The sequence below is a fragment of the Hemiscyllium ocellatum genome, chromosome 6 (genome assembly GCF_020745735.1).
Source record: "Hemiscyllium ocellatum isolate sHemOce1 chromosome 6, sHemOce1.pat.X.cur, whole genome shotgun sequence".
In the NCBI taxonomy this organism is placed as follows: domain Eukaryota; kingdom Metazoa; phylum Chordata; class Chondrichthyes; order Orectolobiformes; family Hemiscylliidae; genus Hemiscyllium; species Hemiscyllium ocellatum.
The window spans coordinates 12,179,972-12,192,883 of record NC_083406.1 but is presented as its reverse complement, the minus strand read 5'-3'; the positions used below and the strand labels follow the sequence as shown (position 1 = coordinate 12,192,883).

The window sequence follows — 12,912 nt, the reverse complement described above, 5'->3', positions numbered from 1 at the left end:
ATCACTAACAAAACCAGAAACAATTGGTATCAGGTGGAAAACTCTCTGCTGATTGGAGTCATTCTGGGCACATAGAAAGATGGGTGTGGTTGTTGGAGGTCTATCATCTCAGCTCAGACATCTCTACAGGTGTTCCTCAGGGTAGTATCCCAACCATCTTCAGCTGCTTCATCAATGATACTCGCTCCACCATAAGGTCTGAAGTGGGGAGGTTTGCTGATGATTGCACAATGTTCTGCATTATTTGTGACCCCTCAGATACTGAAGCAGTCCATGTTCAAATTTCACAAGATCTGGACAATATCCAGGCATAGGCTGACAAGTGGCTAGTAACATTCACACCACACCATGTCAGGCAAATGATCATCTCCCATTAGAACCAATCTAATCACTATCCCTTGACATTCAATTCCATCACTGAATTCCCCACTATAAATACACTTGGGTTACCATTGATCAGAAACTCAAGTGGACTCATCACATTAACACAGTGGCTACTAGAGTAGGTCAGAGGCTACAAATACTGTTACGAATAACTCATCTCTTGACTCTCTTAAGCCTGTCTACCAACTACAAGGCATGAGACATGTGATGGAATACTCCTCACTTGCCTGGATGTGTGCAAATCTAACAACAATCAAGAAACTTGACTTAATCCAAAACAAATCCACTCACTTGATTGGCATTGCATTCATGAGCAACCACTTCCTCCACCACCGATGCACAGTAACAGCAGTGTGTACTATTTACAATATACTCCACAAAGTTTACCAAAGATCGTTAGACAGCACCTTCCAAACTCACAACCATTTCTATCTTGAAAAACAAGGGCAGCAGATACTTGGGAACACCACCATTTGCAAGTTCCCCTCCAAGTCACTCACTATCCTGACTTAGAAATTATTCACTAGTCCTTCACTGTCTATGGACCAAAATCCTGGAATTTCCTTCCTAAGGGTATTATGGCCTATCTACAGCATGTGGACGGGCTGTGGTTTCAAGAAGGCAGCTCCCCACCACCACCCAGCCAGCGATGCCCACATCCCACGTGTGAATAAAAAATAGTAAGTTATTGGCTTTGATAATATAATAGAGAGATACCAGAAAAATTACTTTAGCATGTAATGCATATGATAGTTTTACTAGAACTTGCTTCCATTGCAGGATTCTGCATCCTTTAAATGATGATATTGAAATATTAGTTAATCTCATAATTCTCATTTAAACTGAGGCAAGTTAAATAATTGGCTCTAATATGAATTTATTTTACACATGTCATTATGGTCTTGACTGTCTTGATATGAATAATTTTCAAAGCAGATTGTAAATACATCCAGCAATACATGTTCCTTCTTGGCATTTATTTGGTCATAAATTCTTGTAACTGAACTTAAATCATTTAAAAAACCAATTTTTTTTGTTACTTTAGTTAATGCTTTATGAGTTTTTTTGATAAACATACATGATTGTTTACAGCATGCCATTAGTAGTCACCAAATTATTAGTTTCCTTTGTAAACACCACCAACCCTCCTGCAATTGCAGTGAAAAGGCAACAGTTTAATCACATACTCTGTAATTGTTCAGGATAAAAATCAACTACAACTAGACTGAGTCACCTCTAATGAAAGGTTGTCATTGTCCAATATGTCAAGGCAACATATTCAAAAAGTTCCAGCAACTGCTGAGTTTATACTGAGAGTGAGTCATAAACATTAATTCTTTATTCTGACAATAGCTGGAGACATAAAAATAATATTCAGGCTGCTAATTCTTACAGACTCCCACTCCATTCTTTTATTAGTGGTTTATGAGCCACCTGATTTATTGTGTAAGAGATAGCCTAAATTCTTAAGAATAACAATTATTGCTAAGCTCTTTATTTTTTTAAGAGAGTGGCAAATCCAAGAAAAGTAATGGTAAATAATATGAGCCTTTGATCCTGCATCTGTTCTCACTTGATCAGTGATTCAACTGGAGTTTAATTACCAGAAAATTGGGAGTACCTTAAATTGGGCAAACTGATTGCTATGTCCTATCTTCAAATTTGTGCTTGTGCTAAACATTAACCTGAAAGAGCAGCCAAGTCACAGAAAATAACATCTCCTGATTTTAAAAGACATTCGATCCTGCGTTTGTTCAAAAGCATCTTTGGCTCAAAGAACCTCCACTCAACTTTCTGATAATGTTTGGTGTGTTATTTTTATTTCTGAAGGAAGAGGTAGGATTTGTGGGTATGGTTGGGGAAGGTTCAAAGTAAAATGGCAAGGGGGTGGGAATCTATGCAAGGCGATAGACAAACTGGGAAGAAGCACAAAGCAAAAGACTGAATGGAAAATAAGAAAAACTATAGGAAGAGAATTCAAGAGGAAGAATCAAACAGGCAAAATAATACAAGCAGGACTCAGAATGTTAAAAAGAAAAGCCTTAAGGACTTGTCATATCGGGTGGAACATTAATAACAAAATAGAAAAATTAGTTCAACAAATAGATATAAATAGTTATGACATAATTGGGATTATGGAAATTAGTCTGTAGGGTGACCAGGGACAGGAAATGAATATCCAGGGATATTCAGTTTTCAGGAAGAACAGATGAAAAAGAAAAGGAGGTGAGGTGGGAGGGGGCTTTGCTGGTTAAAGAGGAAATTAACACACTAGTGAGGAAAGATATTAGCTCTGGTGAAACGGAATCAATATGAACACCAAGGGGCAGAAAATGACAGGTGGTATTGCATATAGACTCCCAACCTATAGTGAAAATGTTGGGGAGAAAAGATTAAACAGGATATTACAGAAGCAAGCAATAAAGGTACAGCAGCACTTGTGAGTGACTTTAATCGGCACACAGATTAGCAAATCACGTCAGTAACACCATAGAAGAGAAATTCCTAGAATTGGTAGAGAGTGGTTTTTTGGATCAATATGTTGAGGAACCAACTAGAGAACTGGCCATCCTAGACTGGGTGTTATGCAATCAGAAAGGAATAATTGGCAACCCCATTTGTGCAAGGTTCCTAGGAGAAATGTGACCATAATGTGATTGAGTTCGTCATTAAGATGGAGTGTGACATAGTTGATTCTGAGACTCGAGTCCTGAATCTAAATAAAGGAAACAATGATGGTATGAGGTAAGAGCTAGCTATGATAAATTGGGGAGCAATACTTCAAGGGATGACAGTGTATAAGCAATGGCAGATATTTCAAGAGCACATGGGGGAACTGTAACAATTGTTTACTCCTATACGGCATAAAATAAAATGGAAAGTGCTAGCAAGAGAAATTGTGATGACGCTGCTCCTTTAACAAGGTTATATTGTCCTTGTTTTCTTACAGGGATGGGGGGTTGGGGGGTTGTAAAAGCAGCGATTCAAAAAGTCTGGCTAGGGTGGGTTTTTGGGCCAATTATAGCTACAGATAATGCCTCAGGCAAAAGGCTTTTAAGTTTAAGAAAAACACTTGCATAGTGAAAGGGGTGTGGCCAGTTCTCCGAGCTTAGCTTTTCTCTGTTTGGAGAAAGTGAGGACTGCAGATGCTGGAGATCAGAGTCAAAAGGTGTGGGGCTGGAAAAGCACAGTCAGTTAGCAAGCAGTAGTGTTTGAGGCTGCTGGTCCAAGATACAGCTCCATGCAAGAGAGTGTTCCATGCTGCCATCTCTCTGACATCTCTCCTGTAAGACCCTGTGTTTGATTTTCCCTTTTGTAGCAAGGGTTGGTTAAGGGGATTGTTGCAAGTATTTGGAACAGTGTCAATAAGTGGGGATTATCTGTTGGGTTTTCAGATAGTTTAGGTTATTCAATATTCTGTTCTCTTTTGTTTGTGCTTCTTTTGGTAATCTTGTGAATAATTCCATTTTGTTTAAAACTAAGCTGCATCTCTCCTGGAATATCCATTCTGCACCTGCTTAAAACAACTAGCAATGCTAGGGGCTGAGCCACTTTCTTGAAATGTTTTGAGGGGGTCTGGTCTGGTCCATAACAATGTAAGGAATACTAATGGATCCAAGGAGGAGCATACATAATGGCCAAAAAATAGCAGCAACCTGAGAATTGGGACCAATTTACATTTCAGCAAGTAGGTGTAAAGGGACTGAAAAAGATGGGAAATATAGAGTTTGCGAGTAAGATTGTGGGGAATATAGAAATGGACTGTAAAAGCTTATTTAGATAAAGGGAGAGATAAAGGTTAGTAAAATCAAATGTAAGCTTCTTACAATCAGAAATGAGGGAGTTATAAAGAAGAGTAAACAGATGGCAAATCAGTCTGTAAGTTAGCTTGCTGAGCTGGAAGGTTTGCTTTCAGAAGTTTCATCATTCTGACTAGGTGACATAATCAATGAGAGTCTCCAGTTAAGCGCTGGTGGTATGTCCCGCCTCTTTGTTTATAGGTCTTGGTTTCTTAAAGGTGGGTGATGTCATTTCCGGCTTAATTTTTTTTCAAGGAAAGGTAGATAGGGTCTAAATCGATTTGTTTAATGATGAAGTTCTGGTTAGAATGCCATGCCTCTATGAATTCTCGGGGATGTCTTTGTTTTGCCTGTCCTAGAATGTGTGTGTTATCCCAGCCAAAGAGATGTCCTTCTTTGTCTGTATGTATGGAGATGAGTGAGAGTGGGTCATGTCTCTTGGTGGCCAGTTTCCTGCTGATTTGTCTAATGTCGCGTTTTTTACAGTTCCTACATGGTATCTTGTAAATGACATTAGTTCTGCTGGTGCTATCTCATGGATCTTTTAGGTTCTTTAGTCTCTGTTGAAGTGTGTTGGTAGATTTGTGGGCTACCATGATGCCAAGCGGTCTGGGTAGTCTGGAAGTCATTTCTGATGACAAATCAATTAAACATATATTTTGGTTCTGACTTCACAGAAGAGGTCAAGAATAACAGCCCAAAACGTTTGGGGAATGCAGAGGGAGGGACTGAAGGAAATCAGTATCAGTAGGGAAATGTTTGTTGGGGAAACTGATGGGATTAAAGGCTGATAAATCTCTATAGTCTAATCACCGACATCTCAGGCTACAACACAATGCTCTGATGTGTTGTTGCCTTTGTGTGATTTTTCCAGAGGTGGTTTCTCAAGTTGAATGGATAGCCTCCATGTAGTAGTGTACAGACGATAATACTCATTATGTTCTTTTCAAAGTACGGTCTTACCAGCAGTTTCCTGATCACATCTACCATCTGTTATTAAAATGCTCCAGGGAGGCAAACCACTAATTGGTTGCCTCCCACAAAAGTCTGATGTTTGGGACATTCTAGCCCCCAGTAGAGTTAGGGGGTTCTGGCAATCAAGGGTAAACATCCAGCCCCTCTATTTCATGGATGATTGTTTGATATTGGGTCCAGAATTAATTTAAGACAACATGGATTAAACCTCCTCGAGCTTTGTTTTCAATTTAAATTCTTGATTTACAACAGACTTGACTTGGCACTGCAACAACTAACAAATCAAACTCATTAAGTCCGACAAAATCATTCAGCCTAAAATAAGTCAAGCAGGAATCTTCTAAATTCATATACAAATTTAAAGTACTCTGTGTGAAATGCAATAGAATAGAACATATTGAAAACCATGATTATATTATACAACAACATTGTCTTCAAGAAGAAACATTCAATGGACACTTGTAGGAGTTCCAATTGGATGCACAGAATTGTAAAATGATGCAGCATCGGCTATCCTATCCATTGTATCTTTGCCAGCTCTTGTTCTGATCTTGTTAGCTCTCATCATAAAATTATACAATGATCTCACTCTGCTTCATCTTAGTTCCCAATTTAATCACGAAACCCTTAAAGTGTGTCCCTGCTTCTACAAACCTACTTTCCACAATGGGTAGCAGTAACTTAAATTATCTTAAGCTGAAGGTTTACAGTTTACCAAATGCTCCTGTATGGTGATGCTAAGATGAAAATCTTCTTGGGCAAAATATGTAGCACTGTATCAGTACAGCTGCTGCAATAGTTTCTACTCAGTATTCAGTTAGTTTTGTTACTGCTCAAGGCAACTTCTATCTCAATTTATTTCAAACCTTACTCAGTGTATTTTCTTGTGTTGAGGCACATGAGGCTAAAATAAAGTGATATTGTTCCCCTCTACGTAAATGGAGCACTGAGTGGCTGGGTATTACTCAGGCAAATTATTCAGATTTATTCAGTTGATAATTAGGTCATTAAATTGATTTGCTTCCTTATAAAATGTAGGGTATACAATGAACAGATGAGTGTTGAAGTTAATGTTCTCTTCAGAAATGTTCCTATAATTGATACACATTGTGTTTTGTCTGTTTATTTTAAGAGTTATTACTAGCTCTAAGGGACTCATTAAAGATTTGAATAATGGATAAGATATTAATGACCAAAATGATCTCTGTATCAATGCCTTGAAGACTTTAGCAACATTTGTACATCAGATTGAAAACATTAAGTCATGAGGATCTGACATAATGAGCATGCATTAAGCAAGTAGTGTTGTTCTTCTCTCCCGCATGCAAGTAATAAACCAATCCTACTCCTCACAAAGGAAGGAAAAACAAATATTCATGGATTTGTTTAATGAGCAAAGGGTTTTCAAAATACTTCAGATCTGGTTCTCATTGGTGAATCACTCTCCCCCTTAGTTCATCGCAAGAAGGTTAATTTCAGGAGGATCCCATCACTCAAAGATGCCTTTCTTCCAGTCCAAAATGAACATGTGTTTTATAAAGAGCCAACTTCACCAGGATTTCATGAATTAACATCACTCTCTCTCACACACACACACACACACACACACACTGATAAAAGGTTTACAAATAAGAATCTGAATTATGCATGAACGGTATAGCTGAATACTATAGCCATTACAGTGGTTGTCACCAGTATTGTTGATATTGGTAGTTAACAGGCAATGTCAAAATCAAGTTAAAAATCACACAACACCAGGTTATAGTCCAACAGGTTTATTTGGAATCACAAGCGTGTGGGGCGCTGCTTCTTCTTTAGGTAGCTATGGAGAAGGATCATAAGACACAGAATTTATAGCAAAAGATTACAGTGTCATGCAGCTGAAATGATATTTTGAATAAATCTAGATTGCTGTTTAGTCTTTCATCTTTTCGAATGGGTTGCAGGTTTTAGTTCATTAATATGTAAATGTCGGAACTTCTTTTAAGTCACATTCTCGAGATAACTTAAGGTCTTATTAAAAACAAAGGTGGCATCTCAGCTCAGATAAAGCATTAACAGTGAGAGGTCTGTATCCCAACCTTGAGTCAGACTGGTTCTATTTCCAAAGCGGAATTTATAAAACACTACATGGATTGACCGCCTGCAGATTGTGTACTTTTTGAGTAAAATAGAATGCATCCTTTGACTGAATAAAAGATGTATATCGATACAGGACACAACGGCTTAGTGGTAATGCGATTGGACAGCCAATCCAGAAATCCAAGCTAATATCTGGGGACATCAATTTGAATCCCAAAATGGCAGGTGGTAAAATTTGAATTCAGTAAGATTCTGGAATTTTAAAAACTTAGCCTAACAGTGAGTGCTGCTGATTGTCATAAAAACCCATTTGGTTCGCTAATGTCTTTGACAAAATAAAACCTGACATAATTTCCAGGTCTGACCCACAAGTGAGTTCAGATCCACGGCAATGTGACTGATTCTGGGCAATTAGAGATTGACAATAAATGCTAGTCCAGCCAGTGACATTTACGTCCATGGATGATTAACCAAAAAAAAGGCTGTTTTTAGAGCTATGAGCTTCACAGCACTTAAGTCCACACATTTGGACAGTAACAGTTAGAGTGAGTGAGTTTTAACTTCTGTCCTTTTATATCCTTTAAAAGGGGAGGGGGGCATATATGAGGGAGGGGGTGGGGATGGTGGTGAATGGTGAATGCAAACATGTTGCGTGCCAAGACTGCTATCTTTTTTTAAGCATTCAGTTGATAGTGTATTTTCGACCTTTGAAACTTTCTGACACCTCAGGTGTGGCATTTTGGAGTCTCTCACTCTCCAGTCAACCACTGAACTTACACCTGCAATCTACTCTTGGCTCTTTGTCTTTTTCTTCAAACAAAAAGCACAGATTGTAATTAACATTTAGTCTACAAGGAGATCCAGGATTATGTTTCATGTTCATGACAGTGCCACTAATGCATTTTTGACTCAAAAGACTACAGGGCATTGAGGAATCAGTCAGCATATGATGGCAACACAATGCTAACCATCTTATATGTGCATATGCACTCTCTGAAGAAAAAATCACATTTCTGTAGTATTTCCACACTGGATAATATGTTTCAACCTCTGATTGCACATGATAAGCATACACATGCAATGGTGTTCCCTGCAATGCTGTGTTGTATTCATTTTCGCACTTGTCCTCACTGGACCCCAACATATTGGCCCTCCTTAATATACAGAACTCCTTTCTTGTTATGCAAGATAATTTTATAGAAATTCTCAAGTATACTACTGGTGTGTCATATTGCAAAGACTTATGTGAATAATTTACAAGCTTTTAGTTAAATGATCTGAAAGGGATCAAATCACATCGTACTTAGAATCAGTCTCATATGTCTCGCACAAATCAGCCTCTCATTCATTTTTGGGTATAACCAATTGGAAAAATGATAGTGTTACTTCCCACTTACTTGTGGAATAACAGTAGTGTATATGCTTAGTGGAGAACTCACTTTTTCATTCACTGCAATTCCAATGTTCGTTTTATTTTTGAGAGATCCACTTTCCTCCTGATTACTAAAGACTTTATTTTATAGCATATCCTAAACCTGCCTCACAACTTCTCAGATTCTCCTCCATATGTGGAAGTTCATTCATAAATACAACATCGAGTCTAAATCCAATTTCATTGACTTATCTAGACCTAATAAAAACTCGAACGTCAAGAGTTGAGGATCTTTATGGAAGTAATTGCAGAGCTTTGTAAAATGGTTGGAACTTTTAAAAAAAAACTTCTTCAACAGCTTAAAATGATTGGATTAAAATTCTGAAAGTTTCAGATGACTGGCATGTTTCTGAAGCCAGATGATTGTAGCAGTCTAGGTGGAATAAAGTTTCTGAGAAGATTTGTAGCTCGGGTGCTCGTTGTTGTGGTTGTGTTCGTCCCCTGTCTGGGATGACATCCTCAGTGCTTGGGAGCCTCCTGTGAAGTGCTTCTGTGATGTTTCCTCCAGCATTTATAGTGATTTGTATCTGCTGTTTCCGGTTGTCAGTTCCGGCTGTCCGCTGCAGTGGCCGGTATATAGGGTCCAGGTCGATGTGCTTATTGATTAAATCTGTGGATGAATGCCATGCCTTTAGTAATTCCCTGGCTGTTCTCTGTTTGGCTTGTCCTATAATAGTAGTGTTGTCCCAGTCGAACTCATATTGCTTGTCATCTGCATGTGTGGCTACTAAGGATAGCTGGTCGTGTCGTTTCGTGGCTAGTTGGTGTTTATGGGTGCGGATCGTTAGCTGTCTTCCTGTTTGTCCTATGTAGTGTTTTGCACAGTCCTTGCATGGGATTTTGTACACTACATTGGTTTTATTCATGCTGGGTATCGGGTCCTTCGTTCGGGTGAGTTGTTGTCTGAGAGTGGCTGTTGGTTTGTGTGCTGTTATGAGTCCTAGTGGTCGCAGTAGTCTGGCTGTCAGTTCGGAAATGCTCCTGATGTATGGTAGTGTAGCTAGTCCTTTGGGTTGTGGCATGTCCTTGTTCCGTTGTCTTTCCCTTCGGCATCTGTTGATGAAATTGCGCGGGTATCCGTTTTTGGCAAATACATTGTAGAGGTGTTTTTCTTCCTGTTTTTGCAGTTCTGGTGTACCGCAGTGTGTTGTGGCCCTTTTGAACAGTGTCTTGATGCAACTTCTTTTGTGTGTGTTGGGGTGGTTGCTTTCGTAGTTCAGGACTTGGTCTGTGTGTGTGGCTTTCCTATATACCTTTGTGGTGAATTCTCCGTTCGGTGTTCTCTGTACCATCACGTCTAGGAATGGGAGTTGGTTGTCCTTTTCTTCCTCTCTAGTGAATCAGATTCCTGTGAGTGTGGCGTTGATGATCCGGTGTGCGTTCTCTATTTCTGTGTTTTTAATGATTACAAACGTGTCATCCACATATCTGACCCAGAGTTTGGGTTGAATTTGCGGTAAGACTGTTTGTTCTAATCTTTGCATTACTGCTCCTGCTATGCGTCTGCAATGAAACGTCTGCAACACAAATTCCCAGCTCGGCGAACAGAACCACAACTAGGTGGAATAAATTCATCCAAAGTCAGACCAGTTGAAGAGCTGGACTCTAGGACCCTGCAGCAGCTTATTCTCCACTGTAATGTCTCAAAAACGGAAGATGGCACCATCTCTTGATAAGGACATGGAATTCATCCTGGAAAGGATGGTTGAGAGAAGGACAACCCTCTAGCTGATGGACCACCCCAGGGGAAGGAGGGTAAGGCATCAAAGATAATCAACTTGCCTGAGGCAATGCTGCTCATAGGATCAGATGGGATATAGAAGTGCAGGAGAAAGGTCAATGATCCTCTGCACTCGGTAATGTAAAGTGCCCTCGCCTTCTATCTCATACGCACTCTGGGTCTGTCTCTGCACACAAGCCTCACAAATGAGGCTTACGAATTGTTGAACTTCAAGCTTCACTATTGGATACAACATCTGCACTCTACAGCTCTCAACCACCACATCCTTTACAATTCTTAACAGAGCTTTTCAGTGACAGGGCAGGAAAGCCATGTCATTCACGGTGGTTGGCAGTATCCAAGGAAGTGCAAGTGAATGCATATTAAGGAATGAGACTAACAGCTAAACGATGTATCCTGTGTAGGTGCACTGATGGCCATGTATCACTGTATGTAATGTCCTGGAAGGAGCAGATGAAGGATGGACAAGAATATTTCCCAATGAAACATTCAAGGACATGCTGGTGGATGAATATTAAACGTGCATTCCCATTCTAAGTGATTAAAGACTTAACAGCAATTTACGTTTGTTCAATATCATCAGTTGTATGACTCTTTGATCTTTTACTATAAATTCTGTGCCCTATGATCCTGCCCCGCTAGCTACCTGACAAAGGAACAGTGCTCAGAAAGCTAGTACTTCCAAAGGTTATAGTACTTGGACTATAACCTGGTGTTGAGTGATTTTTAACTGTGTCCACCCCAGTCCAACACCAGCACCTCCACATCATGGTTATTCAAATAAAAGCCCAGAGAAGCCAGGGAGTCACTTTGACTTTCATTTCATGAATTATCACCATCTAAGATCTTGGAGAGGGGGAGTGGAATTGCATGCTGAATATAAATGTATCAATGATATGCCATTAGATGGACATAAGGCAATTCCCACAAATCAGTGAGATTCTGATCTGATCATCAAAATGGTAAGGAGAAAGTCAGAATCATTTTTCTCGATATTGAAAACATCTCATCCTCACTCTCAGCATATTTTCCCACTTTAAATGCCATTGTCCACATTGCTTCAGCTTGGGAAAATTCTGCCTGCAGTTATCATTTCAATGTATTAAACATGGCACACAATTCCCTCAACTGGGATAATGGCCAACTAATCCATTTTAATGCTGTTGATTGAGGGATAGTAATGCCCAGGGCAATGGGGAAGACTTCGTCATCTTTGAAATAATGCCATGGAATCTTCTTCAATCTACCTGAGAAAGTAGATGTGTCTTGCTGCAACATCTCATTCAAAAGGCAACACCTTTAACAGTACAGCACTACTTCAGTGTTGGTCTAAACTTTTGGTGCTCAAATTACTGAAACAGGAAGAGAAAACACACAGCCTTCTGATTCAGAGTCAACAGTGAAACCAATAAAATATAACAAATGTGAACATTTTCAGTATCGAAGGTGAACATTTATTCACCCCAAACTCACCCCATGTCGTGCCATGTTATAGAAGTTGATTTCATTTACATTCTTTTTGAATTGCTTGTTTGTCATTGTTCGTTGTTTATGAGCTTTGGGAATTTGATGCTGCTGTTGTATTTACTACAGTTTTGTTTTATTGTCTCTGATATGACTTGTTAAGTAATATGACTTGTCAAAATGATTTCTTTCATTATTTCTATTTTATCTCTTTGGTATCCAATTATTCATGTAATTGTTTAAAACAATGGGTGACTGTAATATTTTGCTTTAGTTTCCAGCTGTATTATTTATGCTGAAAACTTTCAGGTAACACGGAAATGAGATTTTCAACTGATCAACTTTGGCTAGACTCAAATACTTCACAGGAAATTCTTTGGAAATTCTCCTTGTTGGTTGTTGTAATTTTGACCGGAATCTCTGTTGATGTGGTTCACTGAGGACTCCTCCAAAATTGCAGTGACCAATCAGGAGAAAATCATAGCCAGATTCTGAGCACATCTCTCAGGAAAAGATACTGCACTAATCTGCTGTATCATTACATCGTTAATGATCGTTTAGAAATGTTTACAATATTAGTTATTTCAAAGATGCACCTGGAACCTTGTGAATCACTAACTGAACAGATGATGATTTTCATTGGGTAGCACTGGATTAAATAGCTAAACGGAGGGAACACTTCTCAAGATACTCAGTTCAGTTTTATTAGGTCTGGCTTTTTCTATTAGCTAGTGTTCATCATTATTACTTTTGAATATAATGACTAATGGCAACTGAGCAAAGATTTCTGAAGCACTACATTCATTCCATTCAGTTTAAAGAAATACATATTAAAAAATGGAAAGACATGTCTTAAATTGCTCCGAGTACATATCATTTAAAAAGAAATTAGTAACTTGCATTGTCACACAATACCAAAGGCAATCAGAGCCATTTTGCAAGGTTAAGCCAAGGTCAAGTTAATAACTGAAACAGATCAAATAGATGGAAGTTTTTGAGGCAGAAAATAAGAAAAAATGCTCAGGTGTTATATT

At 38.9% G+C, this 12,912-nt stretch overlaps 1 protein-coding gene across 1 annotated transcript in view; it reads right to left on the bottom strand.

Annotated features, from left to right (window-relative positions):
• Positions 1-12,912, bottom strand: part of myo16 (myosin XVI) — a 351,480-nt gene that overhangs the window by 208,778 nt on the left and 129,790 nt on the right. The gene's annotated exons all lie outside the window — the stretch shown is intronic.